Below are 11,548 nucleotides of genomic sequence, written 5' to 3'. Positions count from 1 at the left end.
CTAGTTGACTAGCTCGTTGATCAATAGATAGTCATGGTTTCCTGGCTATGGACATTGGATGTCATTGATAACGGGATCACATCATTAGGATAATGATGTGATGGACAAGACCCAATCCTAAACATAGCACAAGATCGTATAGTTCGTTTGCTAGAGTTTTGCAATGTCAAAGTATCTCTTCCTTCGACCATGAGATCGTATAACTCCTGGATACCGTAGGAGTGCTTTGGGTGTATCAAACGTCACAACGTAACTGGGTGACTATAAAGGTTCACTACAGGTATCTCCGAAAGTATCTATTGTTTTATATGGATCGAGACTGGGATTTGTCACTCCGCATGACGGAGAGATATCACTGGGCCCACTCAGTAATGCATCATCATAATGAGCTCAAAGTGACCAAGTGTTTGGTCACGGGATCATGCATTACGGTACGAGTAAAGTGACTTGCCGGTAACAAGATTGAACGAGGTATTGGGATACCGACGATCGAATCTCGGGCAAGTAACATATCGATTGACAAAGGGAATTGCATACGGGGTTGATTAAATCCTCGACATCGTGGTTCATCCGATGAGATCATCGTGGAGCATGTGGGAGCCAACATGGGTATCCAGATCCCGCTGTTGGTTATTGACCGGAGAGCGATCTCGGTCATGTCTACATGTCTCCCGAACCCGTAGGGTCTACACACTTAAGGTTCAGTTACGCTAGGGTTGTAGGGATATGTATATGCAGTAACCCGAATGTTGTTCGGAGTCCCGGATGAGATCCCGGACGTCACGAGGAGTTCCGGAATGGTCCGGAGGTAAAGATTTATATATGGGAAGTCCTGTTTCGGGCATCGGGACAAGTTTCGGGGTTATCGGTATTGTACCGGGACCACCGGAGGGGTCCCGGGGGCCCACCGGGTGGGGCCACCCATCCCCGGGGGCCACATGGGATGTAGGGGGTGCGCCTTGGCCTGCTTGGGCCAAGGGCACCAGCCCCACTAGGCCCATGCGCCTAGGGTTTCCAAGGGGGAGGAGTCCTACTAGTGGAAGGCACCTCCTAGGTGCCTTGGGGGGAGGGAAACCCCCCTTGGCCGCCGCACCCCCTAGGAGATTGGATCTCCTAGGGCCGGCCACCCCCCCTTGGCACCCCTATATATAGTGGGGGAGAGGAGGGACTTCATACCTTGAGTCCTTGGCCTTTGGTTGCCTCCTTCTCCCTCCCCAACACCTCCTCCACCTCTTTATTGCTTAGCGAAGCTCTGCCGGAGTACTGCAGCTCCATCAACACCACGCCGTCGTGCTGCTGCTGGTGCCATCTCCCTCAACCTCTCCTCCCTCCCTTGCTGGATCAAGAAGGAGGAGACGTGGCTGTTCCGTACATGTGTTGAACGCGGAGGTGCCGTCCGTTCGGTGCTAGGATCTCCGGTGATTCGAATCACGTCGTGTTCGACTACATCATCCCCGTTCTTTGAACGCTTCCGCTCGCGATCTACAAGGTATGTAGATGCATCTATTCACTCGTTGCTAGATGAACTCCTAGATGATCTTGGTGAAACGAGTAGGAAATTTTTTGTTTTCTGCAACGTTCCCCAACAAGATTGGCCTTGGCGGGGCGCGCTCCTCCTCCCACGACGACAGCTCTTCCTTGGATGAGAGCTCGAGCAGTGGTGGCTACGACCGGCCTCCACATTGTAGCGCTTGGGTCGAGGATGTCGGTGGTTCATCCCACCGTAGCGCTCCGATGAAGCTGGATAGGAGCCCGACGTGAGGCTGGGGGCCAGGGAACTTGGACTCAAGGCCGGCCACAACCCCAGGTCGCGTACTGGGGAACTGATGGAGCACCGGGCCACCTTGAGGCGTTGCTTGAGGATGCGGCGCTGGTGCTAGATTTGTACACCTTCGGGTCTTCTTTGTTTAGCCTTTCCTTCCCCTATGGTTTGAAAGAAAAAAAGATGGTGTACCCCGTGGGGACATGTAATGAACTATGGCAGTTGTGCCCTTTATCTTATGTTTTGCTATCTTGGTGTCGTGCTGTAATGTTTGCGTCTCGAGTAAGCTACGATAGGAAAACTTAGCTTGATATGCGCGCAGTAGCTTTTTGCCTCGTGAAGACCTGTCTTTGGGCCCTCGACGGGGCCCCCTTTCCTGGGGAGGTGAGGGTTGCAAACCTCGGGAGACGCCGCCGAACAGCTGCAGGGCTGTTTTTGAGGGAAAAGAGAGCTGACAAGCGCCTCACTCCTCCTTATGCGAGCCTAAAAGCACAAGTGCTCCCTGGGTGGTTTTGGTAATTAATGTCAACATATCTCTTGTTGGACTAACACTTTTATCTAGTATGTTTCAGATAAGTTCAACAATGGAGTGGCATGGACTAAAGGATGTGGAACCCCTTCAAGATGCTAAGGATAACTGATTGGCTCAATCTTCAAGCTCAAGACTCTTCATTTTATATTTTAGTGATCCAAGATCACATTGAGTCTATAGGAAAAGCCAATACTATCAAGAGGGGATGAGGTGTTGCTTAATGAGTTTCTTGCTCCACAGTGCTTAGTAATATGCTCCAAAGCCCTCAACTACTTTCCCACATCCACACATATGCCTAAACCTAAAGTCAAACTCGGCCCCACCGATTCCTTCTACCCGGCGCCACCGAGTTCAGATGTCATAGCCATTGCCACAAACCCTAGGCAAATCGGTCTCACCGATAGGGATCTCGGTCTCACCAAGATGGGATTGTAATCTCTCTGTGTATGTCCATTATCAAAATCGGTCTTACCGAGTTTGAGCAATCGGTACTACCGAGATTACAATGCAAACTCTCTGGTTAACTTATTACCAAAATCGGTCCACTGAGTTTGTGTAATCGGTCCCACCAAGTTTGCCTGACCAACTCTCTGATTAGCTTATTACCAAAATCGGTCTCACCGAGTTTGTCTAATCGGTTTACGTTATGCCCTAACCCTAACCATATCGGTCCTACCGAGTTGCATGACGGTCCCACCAAAAACCCTAACGGTCACATTGTTTACTGAATCGGTCTGACCGAGTTTGTTGATTCGGTCCCACCGAGATTGGTAAATTGTGTGTAACGGTTAGATTTTGTGTGGAGGCTATATATACCCGTCCACCTCCTCTTCATTCATGGAGAGAGCCATCAGAACAAACCTACACTTCCAACTTACCATTTCTGAGAGAGAACCACCTACTCATGTGTTGAGGCCAAGATATTCCATTCCTACCATATGAATCTTGATCTCTAGCCTTCCCCAAGTTGCTTTCCACTCAAATCTTCTTTCCACCAAATCCAAATCTTGTGAGAGAAAGTTGAGTGTTGGGGATACTATCATTTGAAGCACAAGAGCAAGGTGTTCATAATCAACATACCATTTGTTACTTCTTGGAGAGTGGTGTCTCCTAGATTGGCTAGGTGTCACTTGGGAGCCTCCGACAAGATTGTGTAGTTGAACCAAGGAGTTTGTAAGGGCAAGGAGATCGCCTACTTCGTGAAGATCTACCGCTAGTGAGGCAAGTCCTTCGTGGGCGATGGCCATGGTGGGATAGACAAGGTTGCTTCTTCATGGACCCTTCATGGGTGGAGCCCTCCGTGGACTCGCGCAACCGTTACCCTTCATGGGTTGAAGTCTCCATCAATGTGGATGTACGATAGCACCACCTATCGGAACCATGACAAAAACATCCGTGTCTCCAATTGCGTTTGAAATCTCTAAACCCTTCCCTTTACATTCTTGCAAGTTGCATGCTTTACTTTCCGCTACTCATTTACTCTTTGCATGCTTGCTTGAATTCTGTGAAGATTGCTTGACTTGTGCTAAGATAGCTAAAATCTGCCAAAGAATAAATTTGGGTAAAGTCATAGTTTTTAATTGGTCAAGTAGTCTAATCACCCCCCTCTGGACTTACTTCTCAAATCCTACAAGTGGTATCAGAGCTTGGTCTCCATTGCCTTGGTTTAATCACCATTGGAGGAAGATGGATGAGTCTACTTTGGGGAGTCTTAGACATCGAGTGCCTATACTTGATGGAGAATATTTTCATGTGTGGAAAAATGAGATGCTTGTAATTTTCAATCAATATCATTTGAACAAGTACATTGCTAGTCCTTGTGCACCTCATGTTGATCCTATGCATCCTGCCCTTGATGAGTCAATTGACATGATTAGGAATGTCAGAACTGTTAATCTTATCACTAGAGGCTTGCCTAGAAACTTGATTGGAAAACTGCCTACTCTTGAGTGTGCCTACACTATATGGAAATTTCTTGAGGAACGATTTCCTAATTATTCCTTGAAAAATATCGATGAAGTTCTTCATAAGTCTATTGCCTTGAGTAAGATAAATCCCAATGATCCTATGTTTGGTAATTGTCTATTTAAACTTACAAATCTTATGCGTGCCAAAGGAAACATTGGAATTATTAGCGATATTATTTTCGAAGCTACTAGACTTCATAGAGGAGATTATTGTCAAACTCATACTAATGAATCACCCTCACTAGGAATTGATCCACCACATGACGATGTTGAACATGGATACTATGATGAGGATGATGATGATGACTTTGATCTTGATGATGCAATGAGACACTTTGGTCTTATGGCAAACCTTCGGGGATATATGGCAGGAGGAAAGGAATGGGTTCTTGACAGTGGATGTACCGATCACATGACCGGAGATAAAGACATGTTTCGTGAGCTTGCTGAAAATGATGGTCCTCGAAAGTATGTCACTTTCGGTGACAACTCAAAGGGTAAGGTGGTTGGTCTCGGTAAGGTGGCCATCTCACATGATAGCTCCATTCAGAATGTTATGCTCGTTGAATCTCTTGGCTACAACTTACTTTCAGTATCTAGACTTGCTGATTTCGGTTTCAATGTCCTATTTACTGAAGTAGATTGCCAAGTGTTTCGTAGAGACAATCATAAAATGGTCTTTACCGGTATACGTAGAGGTGATCTTTACATTGTTGATTTCACTGAAAAGGCTAGAACTTGCTTCATTGCTAAATCCTCTAAAGGTTGGTTATGGCATAGACGACTAGGTCACGTTGGCATGAGAAACCTTGACAAGCTTATTAAAGGGAATCATATCCTTGGTGTTAACGATGTCATATTTGATAACGATAGACTTTGCAGTGCTTGTCAAGCAGGTAAACAGGTTGGAGGAAGGCATCCCGTGAAGAACATCATGACCACAAGGAGGCCACTTGAGCTACTTCACATGGATCTCTTTGGTCCCACCGCTTACAAAAGTCTCGGTTGAAATTATTTTGGTCTAGTTATAATTGATGATTTTTCAAGATTTACGTGGGTGTTCTTTCTCGATGACAAATCGCAGGTCCAAAAGATCTTCAAAAACTTCGCCAGGAAGGCTCAAAATCAGTTTGAAGTGAAGATCAAGAAGGTTCGCAGCGACAACAGACCGTAGTTCAAGAACGCAAATGTGGACACCTTTCTTGACGAAGAAGGGATTTCACACGAGTTCTCGGCTACGTACACACCTCAACAAAATGGATTGTTGAGAGGAAGAACTGGACGCTCATCGAAATGGCGAGAACAATGCTTGATGAGTACAAGATGCCGAAGCACTTTTGGGCAGAAGTGGTTGAGACAGCTTGTCATGCAACAAATCGCCTATATCTTCACAAGCTACTCGGCAAGATGGCATATGAGCTTCTCACCGGTAACAAACCCCAAGTTGGGTACTTTCGAGTATTCGGCTCTAAGTGCTACATTCTTGATAAGCATCATCATTCTAAATTTGCTCCTAAGTCTCATGAAGGTTTCCTAATTGGTTATGGCTCAAACTCTCACACATACAGTGTCTACAACAATTTCACCCAAAAGGTTGAAGAGACGGTAGATGTGAAGTTTGATGAATCTAACGGCCCGCAAGTAGAGCAATTGCCAATTGATGTAGGAGACAAAGACCCCTCGGAAGCAATCCAAGACTTGTCTATTGGCGAGATTCGTCCAACGGAAGTGAAGGAGAGTACCTCATCCGTCCAAGTGGAAGCTTCTACTTCACGACAAGGTGAACAAAGAGTTGATACGGAAGCATCCACAAGTGGGACACACCAAGATGAAGAAACGGGGAAGTACATCAAGAACGTCAACAACCTCCTTCTCCACCATGACAAGAGAATGACAACACCAATAATGAAGAAGGCTAAGAAGAAGAATAACAAGATGAACAAGATGTTCAACCAAGACCCAAGCAAAAGCTTTCACGAGTTCGAGCAAGAATTGCTAAAGACCATCCCATCGAGCAAATCTACAATGATATTCAAACCGGGAGAATCACTCGCTCTAAAACTCGTTTAGCTAACTTTTGTGAACACTATTCATTCATTTCTAGCATTGAACCTATGAAGGTCGAAGAAGCATTGGGAGATCCTGATTGGATAAATGCTATGCATGAAGAGCTACACAACTTTGAGAGAAATCAAGTTTGGACATTGGTTGAGAAGCCCGACAACAACCACAACATAATCGGTACCAAATGGGTGTGTCACAACAAGCAAGATGAAGATGGACAAGTAGTTCGCAACAAAGCATGTCTCGTCGCCCAAGGCTACACATAAGTTGAAGGTATGGACTATGGTGAGACTTATGCTCCCGTTGCTAGACTTGAGTCCATTCACATCTTACTTGCCTATGCTAATCACCATGATATCACCTTATACCAAATGGACATTAAAAGTGCTTTTCTAAATGGTGAAATAGAGGAGGAAGTCTATGTTAAACAACCTCCCGGCTTTATCAATCCTAAGAAACCCAATCATGTCTACAAACTTCACAAAGCTCTTTATGGTCTTAAACAAGCTCCCAGAGCTTGGTACAAATGCTTAACTAAGTTCCTTATTGAAAAATGCTTTGAAATTGGAAAAATTTATTCTACACTTTTTTACTAAAAGGGTTAATGGAGAATTATTTGTATGCCAAATTTATGTTGATGATATTATATTTGGACTAACCCTCATTTTAGTGAGAAGTTTGGAAAGCTAATGTCGGAGAAGTTCGAGATGTCAATGATGAGTGAACTCAAATTGTTTCTTGGGTTGCAAATCAAGCAAACTAAGGAAGGTACTTTTGTCTCTCAAACGAAGTACACTAAGGACTTATTCAAGAAGTTCAATATGCAAGAATGCAAAGGTATGTCTACACCCATGCCTACTAGTGGACATCTTGATTTGACCAAAGATGGTGAACCGGTTGATCAAAAGGTTTATCGCTCTATGATTGGTTCATTGTTATACCTATGTGCTTCACGTCCCGATATTATGCTAAGTGTGTGCATGTGTGCAAGATATCAAGCTGCTCCTAAAGAATGTCATCTTAAGGCTATGAAAAGGATAGTGAGATACTTAATTCACACACTAAATTTTGGCATTTGGTATCCTAAGAGGGCCTCTTTCGATCTTGTTGGCTACTCTGACTCGGACTATGCCGAAGACAAGGTTGGTAGAAAGTCCACTTCGGGTACTTGTCAATTCCTTGGTAGATCTCTTGTGTCTTGGTCTTCCAAGAAGCAAAACTCGGTATCCTTATCCACCACCGAAGCGGAATACATTGCCGATGGTTCATGTTGTGCTCAATTACTTTGGATGACCCAAACTCTTAAAGATTATGGGATATATGTGAAACATGTTCCATTACTTTGTGACAATGAAAGTGCTATCAAGATTTCTCACAATCCCGTGCAACACTCTCGAACTAAGCATATTGAAGTTTGTCATCATTTTATTCGAGATCATGTTGCTAAGGGTGACATTAATCATAAGCATGTTCGGACCGAAAAGCAATTAGCGGATATTTTCACTAAACCACTTGATGAGAAAGTGTTTTGCAGGTTAAGAGGAGAATTCAACATCATTGATGCTTCAAACTTGGAGTAGAAACTCCATTGGATACATGCATGACATGAGCTTATGACTAATCCTGGATATTTCTCTTATGATGATAATCTTATGTCTTGGATATACTTGCATCTTGCAAGTTATCTAACCCATGTAGGTACTTCGTTGGATCAAATTCCATGATATTGTAATCCACTCATATCTTGAGCAATCTCTACATCACCAAGTCTCTACACAATGGTGGTTGAAGACAAGGAAGCACCGAACCATTCGAACATGATTGTTATTTTGGATACACAAGTGCTCTTCCTTGCAAGAACTAACCCATGTAGGTAGATGAACTCAAATTCCAAGTGGTGCTCCCAACTCTTGATGAGCTACATCAACCTTGAGCAACCCACACAAGTTCAACCACATGATTACGATCAACACCACCACCCAAGGTATGTTATTCCATCTTAGAGAAGATTTACTCCAAGTCATGAGTTAAAGCAACTCGAGAAGATGTGAATACATCAAGATGCTTAAACAAAAAATGGTAACCCCATTTTGATCTTAAACGATGAGTATGACCTATGATCAAGTGATCTCACTTGACTCCTAAGTCAATATACTCTGACATAGGTGACTTTGTCGCCGACCATCTCTAGATGAAGTTCTCCTGTGTTCTTTTCTGTGCTCTTGCATTTGTCTCATGCATGTTTGTATCCCCTTTCAAAAAAAACTTCATCTAGATTTCTTTCTTTTCTATTTGCTCTGCATTTCCAGCATCCAATTCACTGTATATCATTCAGTTAATTCCTTGCAAATCATTGTGAGATCTTACTAGTCTAGTGAGCAGAGGTGACAAGTGTTTTCTCTGCGATGAACTCGGTCTCACAGATTTGTTGTTTTTGGTCCAACCGAACCCTTTCGGTGCAACCGAACCATACCACTCGGTGCCACCGACTTCACAACAGGAAAAACATTTTGCCACTTATTCCTCTTTACTTTTGATCCAGCTCCACTCAATGAATCTTGTCCTCTACAAGCATCACAATTTTATCAGTGCTTTGTACTGTGACTCAAGGACCAAATCCATTCACGACAAATTCCAGAAGGCCCTTCTTGGAAATTGATGTCGAAGGGGGAGAGAGAGATCACATCAAAGCTTATCACTTCCAAAGGGAGAGAGATAGTATCACTCCCATAGGGGGAGAGAGAGATCTCCAAGGGGAGAGAATACTCAAGAAGAGAGTAATCCTCAAGGATCCCAGATGCTTGGTGTTCAAGAGGAGAGATGCCACATGTCTTCTTGAGGGGAAAGACATGTTCATATGTGCTTATTTGCATTAGCTCTGTTCATTTGTTTCTTTGAGCTCTGATTTTCTGTTCCCTATCTTCTCCCAGTATCCCATGCTAGATTCAGGGGGAGCAAGACATCTAAGGGAAAGAAATCATTTAAATTCATTGCATATCTTTACCTTTGGGGACATGTCTAATCCAATGCGGTACTTACTACTCACTCTCTACATGTCATCCCAGTCTTGGTATTCTTGTGGTTCCTTCTGTTTGCTCTGGCTAGTAGGTGTATCTGTGTTATCTAACCTTGTTTACGCCGGTTCATTCCATCCTAAGCCAACTCAAGACCACAAGGTAAGTATATGCATCACAGTCATGTGTATGAGGAATTCTTGCTATTGTACATATTGTTTGCAAGAAGGACTATGAGCATGAAGGTACATTTCCCACATACACATCTGTTGCTATCTTTTGCTCTGATGCATATGGCCAAGATACATGTAACACATTGCTTACTCTGACATGTTCATGCATTCACATGCTTCTATATTCTATATTCACATGATTGCATACATGTAGGGGGAGCCTATGCTCGTTACATGTCTTTCCAAAGCTTTACTTGCTATTCTCTATATCTTTATCTAAAGCTTTCATGTATGTTGTCATCAATTACCAAAAAGGGGGAGACTGAAAGCACTAGTGCTCCCTGGGTGGTTTTGGTAATTAATGTCAACATATCTCTTGTTGGACTAACACTTTTATCTAGTATGTTTCCGACAAGTTCAACAATGGAGTGGCATGGACTAAAGGATGTGGAACCCCTTCAAGATGCTAAGGACAAAGGATTGGCTCAAGCTTAAAGCTCAAGACTCTTCATTTTATATTTTAGTGATCCAAGATCACATTGAGTCTATAGGAAAAGCCAATACTATCAAGAGGGGATGAGGTGTTGCTTAATGAGTTTCTTGCTCCACAGTGCTCAGTAATATGCTCCAAAGCCCTCAACTACTTTCCCACATCCACACATATGACCTAAACCTAAAGTCAAACTCGGCCCCACCGATTCCTTCTACCCGGAGCCACCGAGTTCAGATGTCATAGCCATTGCCACAAACCCTAGGCAAATCGGTCTCACCGATAGGGATCTCAGTCTCATCGAGATGGGATTGTAATCTCTCTGTGTATGTTCATTATCAAAATCGGTCTTACCGAGTTTGAGCAATCAGTACTACCGAGATTACAATGCAAACTCTCTGGTTAACTTATTACCAAAATCGGTCTCACCGAGTTTGTGTAATCGGACCCACCGAGTTTGCCTGACCAACTCTCTGATTAGCTTATTACCAAAATCGATCTCACCGAGTTTGTGTAATCGGTCTCACCGAGATTATGTTATGCCCTAACCCTAACCATATCGGTCCTACCGAGTTGCATGTCAGTCCCACGAAAACCCTAACGGTCACATTGTTTGCTGAATCGGCCTGACCGAGTTTGTTGATTCGGTCCCACCGAGATTGGTAAATTGTGTGTAACGGTTAGATTTTGTGTGGAGGCTATATATACCCCTCTAAGGGAGTCCTGGATTTGGGGGTATCCGGATGGCCGGACTATGACCTTTGGTTGGACTCCCAGACTATGAAGATACAAGATTGAAGACTTCGTCCCGTGTCCGGATAGGACTTTCCTTGGCATGGAAGGCAAGCTTGGCGATTCGATATGAAGATCTCCTCCCATTGTAACTGACTCTGTGTAACCCTAGACCTCTCCGGTGTCTATATAAACCGGAGAGTTTTAGTCCATAGGATGAATAATAATCATACCATAGGCTAGCTTCTAGGGTTTAGCCTCTCTGATCTCATGGTAGATCAACTCTTGTACTACCCATATCATCAATATTAATCTAGCAGGAGTAGGGTTTTACCTCTATCGAGAGGGCCCGAACCTGGGTAAAAACATCGTGTCCCTTGTGTCCTGTTAGCATCCGCCTAGACGCACAGTTTGGGACCCCCTACCCGAGATCCGCCGATTTTGACACCGACATTGGTGCTTTTATTGAGAGTTCCTCTGTGCTGTCACCTTTCGGCCCGATGGCTTCTTCGATCATCAACCACGAAGCGGTCCAGGGTGAGACTTTTCTCCCCGGACAGATCTTCATATTCGGCGGCTTCGCACTACGGGCCAATTCGCTTGGCCATCTGGAGCAGATCGAAAGCTACGCCCCTGGCCATCAGGTCGGATTTGGAAGCTTAAACTACACGGCCGACATCCGCGGGGACTTGATCTTCGACGGATTCGAGCCACGACCGAGCGCGCCGCACTGTCATGAGGGGCATGATCTAGCTCACCCGCCGGACAGTGCCCAGACCGCCGCTCAGGGGTCCGCTCCGACCATTAGCTTGGG

The sequence above is a fragment of the Triticum aestivum genome, chromosome 7B, assembly GCF_018294505.1.
Source record: "Triticum aestivum cultivar Chinese Spring chromosome 7B, IWGSC CS RefSeq v2.1, whole genome shotgun sequence".
NCBI classification, from domain to species: Eukaryota; Viridiplantae; Streptophyta; class Magnoliopsida; order Poales; family Poaceae; genus Triticum; species Triticum aestivum.
This window is presented reverse-complemented; position numbering follows the sequence as displayed.